Here is an 11181-nt window from a genome sequence, read left to right as displayed (position 1 = left end):
ACTCTGGTTTTCGAAAATGTAGGACTACACCACCATCGCTGTTCGCGACGTACATGATATTATCGGTTGTGAGGGAAAGCCAACAAAAATGTAAGCATTTGTAAGAGAATCCCGATAAAAGACTTGAGAAGACAATTATACAAAAAAATTCTCAGTTAAAAAGCTTGACCTTTCTGCCGCTGTGGGTGGCTTCCTTGTGTGTTTGTTTTTCAGATTCGACGCCATTTGAGCCGTTTTCAATTTCTCGGTTGTCAGTGGTATATTAAAATCTTAAGGCTGCACACTAAATTCTCAAGAGCCCACCAAATTGAGTCAAATATTCCTGGATAAAATGTTCCCACGGTTACAATTCCACATCGAAATCAATTGACAGAGATTAAACTTTTATTTCAACCCAACAACAGAGTAATAGCAGCCCTGCGAGCGACATCAGGCGGTAGTTTGTCTACTCGATCGGGACCCAAAACATTTTCGGCAGGTGGATTTCTTAACAATGTTGGACGGTTGAACTTTGTAACGACACATATTTTATCCCCCCTGGGTCCCGGCATGACTGCATTGTCTCGCTTGTTCAACCGCAGTCGCGCCTCCTTCGTGTTGACAAACTTCAAAAACACATTCAAAAAAATGTGTCGGTGACAGACTACGGTGTAGGACCCCAGTTGGGGCTCAGTTTGTTAATGCGGGCAGGGTTACAAAGCCGGTTACAAAGTTCAACCGCTCTTGAGAATTTACTGGGCAACCTTTGGATTTTATTATACCGTTGACAATCGAGAAATTGAAAACGGCTCAAATCGCGTCGAATCTAAAAAGATCCACACAGGGAGGAAGGGACGCACAATGGCAATAAGGTTAGGCTGTTTAATTGAGATTTTTTTTGGTATAATTATCTTCTCAAGTCTTTTATCGGGATTCCCATGCAAATCCTTATATTTTAATTTGTTGGCTTTCCCTCGTACTGACCTTGGGGCGCCTGTGAACTTTCACGACTCCCTAGCGGGTTTTTTAGCCTTTCAGTTTTGTAATTTGGCTATCACGAGTATATCCTTGATTGACCGCCCTCTTTTGTAACATATAAGGGGCCGGTTTTTGTAGATTTCTTTGAGCAATGGTTGTAGCTCTATTAAATGACAGTCTTTCATAGGGATTTGTTTTAAGTACGTCACTGATGGGTGGTATTGGGTTTCCGGGTGGTAATGAAAGGCAAGATTCGGTTGATCTCTTTAGGTTTATGAAGGGGTGCAAGTTTCCCGTTTTTAAATTGCACTTCTGAGAGGATCATTTGAGCAAGATTCTCGGGATAACCTCTTTCACGTAGGCGTGATTTAAAATTCTAGATGAGCTTTTCAAGTGTTTTTTAGAAGAGTTTGTTCTGAGAAGTCTCAGAGCCTTTGATAAAGCCTTTTTTGACTCCCGGTGCGTGCCACGAGGAGACGTGCGTTCATTGAAATGTTTCAGTAGGTTTGAAGTGCGTGCCGCACTGAATTTCTCTTGAACCTTTCGCCTTCGTAAATCTTTGTATCCAGAAATGTCGTTTCTGCATCTGAAATTTCAGCTGTTAATTTAATTGTGGGGTGGTGTGTGTTTGCTTGTTCAATGACCTGCATTATCTCTTCTCTGTTTAAGGAGGGAAAATGTGTCGTTTACGTATCGTTTCCCAACGAACGGTTTTAGTGCGCTTTGGTTTTAAATGTTTGTTTTAACCTCAGCCATGAAGATATGTAGCAAAGGTGACTGCCATTTTTGTACCCCACGTCTGTTCCACGGGTTTGTAGGTAGTGTTGACCACGTGACCATTTTCCTCGCCGTTTGTAACGCGTGCTTTTCGCAGTTTGCCATTTTTAGCTTGACGGGAAGTGTTTTTATGCTAATTAGGAAGGTTTGGAAGAGAAGTATTCTTGTTAATGATCGCATACATTAGCACAAAGAACATATGAACAGATTCAATTACTACTAATAATGGACAATCACGCATCATTTCGGTTTGAAAACTGTGATTGCGAATGCTACAATTAAGGTCAATTGGATCATGAAGGTTGGTAGAAAAGACTAACAGGGCTTAGTAAATTTTCAGCTCCGACTATTACATTTCTAGCTTTTTGATTGGCTAAAAATCTCCGACTATGAGCCAATAGTCGAAGTTTTACGTCATATGAAAAATAGTGCGTTAAGATGCTCTTTCCAGACGCTTTGTAAAATTGTGGAAATAAAAATCGGCGGCAAAACCCTGTTTGAGAATTTACTAAAACAATTATTCCATTCGCCCTTGTTGGATATTAAGTGATTATAACCAACTCGCGCTACGCGCTCGTTAATTATTTTATCACTTCATATCCAACTCGGGATCATGGAATAATTTTTATGTATTCTAAATCAACTGTAGTTGTAATTGGCTGCAGCCGCACTTAGGGAGTCAACCAGGTTAAACTTTAAATTACTCGGTTAAAAAATTCCCTGAACTTAACCGGGTTAAAAGAAAAGAAGCAGTGTTAATTTTTAATAGTGACCGGACTTGCAGAACTTGAAAGGTTTAACGCAACTGGTATGACGTAATAACATGAACAATGCCGGACATAAGAGATCATTTTATCATTTGCTCTACAAATCTTCTTCATACGCTAATTACAAGGCGTTCTCAGCTCGGGCGGTCCTTGTTTCATCCGATGCAGTTTACGCAGGTTTCTATTGCTGCTTTGAGTAACATGCTGCTGATTTTGCGTACAAGAGAGAACCTTATTCACCGCCGTCGAAATCGTGCGCAAGTTTAGGTGTACCCTGGTTTGAAGAAGTTGGTGGATTGTCGACGTCAACCCGCCTTAAAGTACCCGGTGAGGTGGTTTAAAAATATCTAGCCCTGTTAAGAAAATGTATCGTTTTTGCGTTAATTTGCATAACCCGCTTAAAAGCCACTTACGGTAACACCGAAGAGACGCGGCCGCATTCATAACTTTTTAAAACCGGTTTATATAAATTAACTAATTGGATATAACCCGGTTAAGTACCCTAGTGCGGCCACAGCCATTGACGACAACGTTTGGTCATCATGTTTTGGCGTCATGACCAGGACCGGGATTGCCCGATAAAAACGTTCCGGATTTCGGGATTAAGGGAAACCTTTGGTCGGGATAGCGGGATTGAAGAACCCTATTGGGGACCCTCTTTGTGCTAGCCACATGTACCTTATAGGTACCCATTTTTCTATTCTGCAGTCGGCGCTTCGTTTTGCCGATGTAGAAGTCATCGCAGTCCCAACAACTTGTTTTGTAGACAACCTTCGACCTTTGGGAACGATTCAAGCGATCTTTGTAGGCAAAGAAATATTTGATTCGCCGAGTGTTAAGAAAAATAACTTTGAGCTACTTTGAGATTTTTTTTTTTTTTTTGCGGCCTTATGCGCAACGGAGCGCGAAGAGGATAGGTGAGGTGAGGTGACTTTGAGATTTAATAACGATGGAATAAAACTTATTTACTCAAGATTTAAGACATTTAGAGATCTGGTTACTCTCTGAACCTAAATAAGGTAACAAAATGATAAAATCTTTCTTTGGGACGATAGAGATGGGGATGTTGGGTTTGCTTCTGTTTTTCTTTAGAACATCGTTAATATTAAATGTGATTATTCTTTGAGGGAATCCATTTTGAAGAAGGGAGTTTCGTAAATCCTTGAGAGCAGATTGAAGTAACGAAGGAGTAGAGCAAATTCGGAAGCAACGATAAGTGAGAGTGCGGATGACTGAGATTGCGAGGAGTGAATGAGTTCCATTTGGTGTAGAGACGAGTCAGTATTTTTTTCCGATAGATGTAAGTGCTGAAGGCGTTATGAGGGCAACGTTTGACGAGAACATCTAAAAAAGGAATCTCGCCGTTCTCCTCAAATTCGATGGTGAATTTTATATCGTTGAGGCAAGTGTTGAGGTGTTGTAGAAATTTGGATGCAGAAACGACATCGCCTAACAAGGCAAAGGTGTCATCGATGCAGTGACTAAGACTTAATTCAATACATTTCGGTGAGTCATTTATGACGTCTCCGATGGATCATTTTTCGCGGTTGCAACAAGAAGATTTTTTCAGGTTTTGAGAGCACATGGTCGGTTTTGAGTTTAGGACTTTGTTCTTCGCTGTGATAGTCAGACAATATTTGGAATGATTTCCGTACAGGTCCCTCCCCATTATGAATGCTATTGTTTTGTAGAACAATACGTATACCCAAGAGAACCGAATAAATACATGGATAATTTGTACTTACGGGATGAATAAAAACGGATCTAATTTTTCTCTCACTCCCTCTCTCTCTCTCTCTCTCTCTTTCTCTCTCTCACTCTCTCTCTCTCTCTCTCTCTTCTTTCCCTCCATCGCCCACACCGTTACTCGTTTTCGTCCCAGCTTTCCTTTTTCTATCCCTTCGGCTTGTTCTTATTTCCAGATCCCACTCGGCTTTTTCTGCCACTTTATGTCATAATATAACACTCGCAGTTTGAACTTGAACTCCGACCCACTTTAAACCTCTGGATTACTTGTTCCTGTCCTTGACCACTGAGCTAACGGGTCAAGTTGCTAATTCACACCTTAAAAATGACATTTATTTTGACTTCTGGCTGACTACTTAAATAACAAATACACGTGCCGCGCCGAGCACCTACAATCGAACTTACACTCCTTGGTTACCATTCAGAGATCCCTGTTTTACTACTCTTGAAACAACCTATCCCTTTAATAATGCTAACCGTAACCCTAATTACGACTAAAGGCACTGTTTAGGCTTAAGGTTAGTCCCTGTGATAGTTTTAGGTTTTCCAGTATTGCTGTGAACTGTGACTTGCTTTTCCTTCATGCCCCGTGCGTGTGGCACACTTATTACAAGTTCACTGCGTGGAGGAGTGTACCACGCTTACAGTCTGATTGGTGCATCTTTCATGAGAAACTTTAATGCGCGAGTTCATTGCAATTAAAATCGTTACATGTGTTCCTTCTTTGAAGCAAACTTGTGTCTTCGTAATAATCAAGATGGCTACCAAAGTAAAAGCGTCAGCAGAGGGAGATTTCAACATTTGGAAATTGTCCCTGCTTTATAGCCTATCCCGAGCGGTGCATAGATTGGTGCAAAGAAAGCAATTTACTTTCGTCTTCCGTGTCCAAAACCCGTGTGAAAACGCAGTCAGTTGGCAAAGACAAAGTGCATCGGGATGCGATGCTCAAGAAAAAACTGCAATGTATAACCTTCAATCCGCCAGAACACATAATTTTCTGACAGTAAACTTTCCTTGTAAAAATATTAGCCCTAGCTACCTGTTGCCGGGAAGTTTAAAATTGCCGACAAGACAAGGGCTAATATCATCTCACAGTTAACCATAATGGTAAAATAATGGTAATTATTTATATAGCGCATCTTCTATTAACATATTCAAATGCGCTTTACAAGCAACGGATCTATGGGTGAGATCGGACATCAGCATATATAGGCGCCACTGGCAGCCACTATCAGTCCATTAGCGATCTCACCCAGCACATGAATGAATGAAATGAGGCCTCACCACAACACCGGGAGCTCCATGCCCTACCATCGCCTAAACGGTCGTCGACCCAGACAAACAGCCCACAGCAAGGCATTGAAAAGACATGTTGGGGAGTGAAACAAAGTATGCTTCGTACGGGAGCATCCATGGATCTCTACCAAAGTTATTTACTTGAAAGTATCATTGAGCATATTGCCGATCTCTACAAAGAGCGATAAATCGCAAAAGCCCACTAAATGCACAGTTCGTGATCCTGAATACAGAAAAGGAAGAAAACATACACTTTGCAGTGTCTCGGCGAATTCGCAAGCAGACAGAAAGAACAATTTCACGATAAAAAGAGCAGGCAGCCATTAAATTTTCTATGACAGTACTTTTATTTGGTCTGTTTGTTATGTTTGAGAATCTGAACCCTATTACAACCATTGCTTGAAACTCTACTTCTTTCGCTTATTCTAAAATTGAAAAACCGGTAAAATTGCAGGAAAAGTGCCGAAATTGCCGGAAAAATGTTCGATTTTCCGTATTTCAGTCAGAAGTTCGACCGGTTTTTTCAAAGTCCATGTAACTACCAAAAGCACCAAAACTATCTAGTCACGTCTTTCCAACACCACGTAATCCATGTCAAACTAATTTTTATTCAACCTCGTTCCCACGGTCTACTCCGTTTTCGAGATGTCGCCAATGTCGCCATCTTGAAAGCGGAGTAGACCCTGGGAACGAGGTTGATATTTATTTACAAAGATAGTACAAACAACGTGGATTGAAACTGAAAAATAAAAAGTTACAGCAAATACAATTAGCTACGTAAAGCAACAGGAAAACGATAAAAGACAACAGAATGAACTAACCGAAAACGATGATACTTACATTGTTAGGACCATAAACTTTACCAAGGATAACTTAAACTGCTTGAAGCGAACTTGGACTGCCTAACAGCTAACTGCACGTAACACGACTTCAATTACCGAGAAAAGAAGAGAGCCAAAATGGAAAAAAACATAGGTTTATATACGAAGAAACTAAATTATGCAAAACGAGAAAACTAAAGGTGTAAATGGCGAGCGAAAGAAACGATTGTGCGAAAACTTAAAAAAAAAGAGAACGGAAACAAGACACGCTAACCAGCAGGCTACGAAAAAGCTTATGAGGCGGAGAAACAAACTAATTTGACACAAACAGAACAGCAATAAAGAAAACACGCTAAGCTCTTACAGTCCATATGGAAAAAACCTCTAAGAAGAAAGAACAATGTTATCGCTATTGCTTTCTTAAAACAAAGGAGTGCATGCATAATGAGTAGGGACCTGTGTGGAAATCTTGCCCAATATTTTATACGTTATTAGCGGAACAAGACTCGAAAAACTTGTAAGTATCGATCGATCTTGACTTAGCCCTTTGTCATTTGGTCTTCATTTTGCAATTGCTTTATTCAGCGGAATTTATTCATTTTTTATTTCAGTGAATCGTTGTTCGTGTAATAAAGAGAGTTTACAGTTTAGCGTATATCGAGTTTATCTTGTTGCCGCTTTCTCGTAGTGGACATTGGGTTCCTACAATTGACATGAAATCTAAACCAAACGGAAGGTCGATTGCTGTGAGCAATCGCTGCTTCATGCTCTTGGTTGATTGCGATTGATTCAAGCAAGCCCATCGTCCCTATCTCTACCGTCCCAAAGAAAGATTTTAGGGACTTTAAGATAGTGGACAACGGTAGGCTGGGACGGTTGGATGCGTATACCGGAGACTTTGAACGAGTACGGTAGAAAGGCGCGAAAATTTTTAACTTAAGATTCGGCCAACACGACCGTAGGACGGTGGAATAAACATGTCTTTTGAAGAGGCGAGAAATTCTCTTGTAATTTCTTTTGCAGAAGGTTCAATTAGCGAGGAGGAATTTCTTATTTTATACCATGAATACGAATCAGTGAATCCTCTTTATCCTTACTGGGAATTTGAACCATTTTGTTTAGATTCCTTGGATTCTAGCGAGTGTAAATCCGCTAAGGGGAATTGGTTCATAAACAAAAAGGCGGCTACAATTATCTCTTTTACCTTTCTTTTCTGCTTTCCTCCTGTGTCATGGTGGATTATGGAATAACGCTACATTGAGAACAAGCAAATTTTGGTTTGAGTCGCGATGTGGCCGAGTGATGTCGAGTCTTTGAATGAACTCAGAATTTTCGCTAGATTTTTTCATTTCAGCGATGGATAAATCAAGACAAACACAACCAAATGCACATTTAACACATTGGGTGATCAGTTTTCAATGCATAATAAAGGAAAAGACTAAAATAGTGCGAATAAGTATGGACGAATTCCTACCGTTTTCACCGTAGATTCCACGACGAGAAACCCGGCGAAAACATACCGTCCTAGAAGTACGACGGTCAAATGTCACGGAGATTTTGCGTGACATGACACTCATCTAACCGTCCTAGTCTACCGTCGTGTACTATCTTAAAGAAAGATTTTATCATTTTGTTACCTTATTTAGGTTCAGAGAGTAACCAGATCTCTAAACGCCTTAAATCTTGTGTAAATAAGTTTTATTCTATCGCTAATGTCAAAGTTACACGGCGAATCAAATATTTCTTTGCCTACAAAGATCGCTTGAATCGTTCCCAAAGGTCGAAGGTTGTTTACAAGGCAAGTTGCACTAAGGTCGCTCAGCAATTCCAAATCAACGGTCGAGGACGAAAAAAAAAATGCCTCTGGTCGCACGACCCCAAAACCTCATTTCCCTGTCATCAAATTGGGACAGAATTTGTCCTAGTTCCCTGATTGGACATTACTTTCGAGGGAGTTTCTGATTGGACAAATCGAAAAACCGGTTCTCAACACAGCTGTTACGACAAGCAGCGTTGCGTGACTTCGGCCCGTTTTGAACACGTTCAACAATAAAGTTTCGCTCTGAGGGAAAAGAAATTTCATCAAATAAATCAAGCTTACGCACCTAAAGTCAATACAACATCGTTTAAATTGCTCCAGAATTATTAAAGCTGTTAAAATGAATAGCCATCGCTGTAATCGCAATTTTCAGGAATGTTTGTGTAAATGATGTGTTTCATTGCGTCCCGTGGGAAGCAGTCTCAACTTGGCGGCCAAAACTGGTTTGACGAGAAATCTGAACTGTCTCTTCGCGTGGAAATGAAGCTCTAGGGTCGTGAGACCAGAGGAATTTTTTTTCGTCCTCGACCGTTGATTTGGAATCGCTAAGCGTTCTCTCCGACCTTGAAAAAAAATTCCTCTGGCACCCAGGGTAGGAGGACGAACACGAGGGACGCGATGGTATTTCATTGCCTTTTCTGTCTTCTAGAGACTTTTTCCCAGTCTTGATACCGCATCCAACAGCCAATTGTCGAATTTCGAGAGAAAACTAAAAATATATCACTCTTGAATTGATGAATCACTAAAAGCTCTTATATATACCTTCAATGATGGAACACCAACATGGCGGACAGTAAGGGTTGCTAAGCAACAGTGACATATCGGATAAAAATAGTAAAGTGAGTGAAAACGCTCTATACGCCATTGATTACTTTGCCCTTCAGAATGTGTCTCCGTTCCAGCAGAACGCAGACAATGAATTTCACGTTCAAATTGCTTCCTACCTTGTTCTCGGCTTCGCTTGAATCCGCCATTTTTGTGGCTTTTAGTCACGTGCCCAGAAGGTTATACTCGTTATGACAGGACTTATGGCTACCGGTACTGCCATAATTTATTTTATTTATATATCTCGTTATCTCCGTGGCAGAAAAATTATGCTTCCTATTACCCTGACCTGATCTGTGACCGGAACTCTGACCTGACCTGCGACCTGTGACATGTGTTTTAGACCCGCCGCAAAATAAATGTATATTGCCAGACAACTGAGATGTGATTTCAGTAACCACAGATGCATTCAAGGCGTTCTATTCCCTCAATGTTTGTTAAACCCATACAGAATTCAGTGTTGTACGAAAATAGTAAAACTCACTTTGCATTTGATATCCCACGGCGAAAGATGCAATTGTTGTAGAAGACCATTGGGGCCCGTACATACTAGGCTGACAAAATTTGTTTGACTCAACCAAAAATCTCCGCCAAATTTTCAATTTGGTAATCGTGGCCGCACTTAAAAACTTTTTCTTTAGATAATCGTTAGTTGTTGTCCTTCAGTAGCATAATGACAGTAATGATTCCAAGTTCGAATGAGGCCTAACACTACCGTGAAATTTTTATACCCAATTGTTGCATCAGAGATCAACCCTAGTATTGGAATTGGGCTCACACAAGGACAGAGAAAAACACTGACCAGGGTGGAATTTGAACCAACGACCTTCAGATTTGATCACCGTCGCTCTACCGACTGAGCTACAAGGCCCAAACGGGGTCAGGGCGTGGGTATGTGAGATGTTAATCGGCTCGAGCCTAATTTAGATAATCGTTAGTTGTTGTCCTTCAGTAGCATATGTCAATCGGTAGAGCAACGGTGATCAAATCCGAAGGTCGTGGGTTCAAATCCCACCCTGGTCAGAGTTTTTCTCTGTCCTTTTGGGCCCAATTCCAATACTAGGGTTGATCTCTGTTGGTATAATAGGCCTTGTGCAACAAACGATCACATGGCACAAAATCCGCCATGCTGGAGGGCAAGCTCATTATTATTCCCCCACTGGGACATTAAACCAGGCAAGCTTGACTTGTCTTGGTTTTAATGTCGCAGTGGGGGAAATAATAATGAGCTTGCCCTCCAGCATGGCGGATTTTGTACCATGTGATCGTTTGTTGCAAAAGGCCTATTGGGTATAAAAAACTTCAAAGTAGTGTTAGGCCGCACTCGAACTTGGAATCGTTACTTTTTCTTTAGATCATGCCGTGTAAATTGTGAAATCTGTACAGTTTTCACGCCTGACAAAAATTTGTCCTGCTCCGAAGCAGGACGACGACGCCTTTGAAGTTTGGGAAGATTTGACGAAATTTGGTGGGAAAAAATCACCGTGCGCACTTGTATCACGGAAATCAGGACAGATTTTGTCGCAAAATAAACAAAAATTTGCCCAATGCGTACGGGCCCTTTCCGTCGCTTTTAAAATTCCAGACATTCATATTTTACCGCCTGTCTTGTTTATCCAGTTGACGTTCCATTCTTGAGCTTCATAAGGATATTTTTTTTTAAAGATCCATTAAAACGCCATTCGCGTTACAATGACTTTCGACGCCATTGCAGGTTAATTAAATATTCTACTGTGTCCACCGGATCAAATTTACGCATTTCTGCTACCCCCTGTAACCTACCAAGAATACGGGCAGAAGACTCTACGCACAAAGACACTACTAAGCAGGGGAGCGACAGGAAAGACTTTTCCCAACACGGAAAAAAATGATAATAAAACGGAAATATTAGACGACGTTTTCGACTAGATTGTCATATGGCAACTCAGTAAAAAGCAATGAGATTTTTATCAAAGCAAGGTCAACTCCAGCCTCGCTTTTATTCAAAGGCCTGGTAAAGAACTGTAAAATGGTGGATCTCCCTGGTTATTTATTCTTACTGCCTGTAGGGTTAGTGAAAATAATAGGTTTCCAGTTGTCCGCGTTTTGACGTTTCCGCTTGCTGTTTAATTAAATCATTTTCTTTGCTTTCTTCTATACAAAAATTCATTGCCTTACTAGTAAATTCCGCGGT

Source organism: Montipora capricornis, chromosome 8 (assembly GCF_036669925.1).
Source record: "Montipora capricornis isolate CH-2021 chromosome 8, ASM3666992v2, whole genome shotgun sequence".
Lineage (NCBI taxonomy): Eukaryota > Metazoa > Cnidaria > Anthozoa > Scleractinia > Acroporidae > Montipora > Montipora capricornis.
This window is presented reverse-complemented; position numbering follows the sequence as displayed.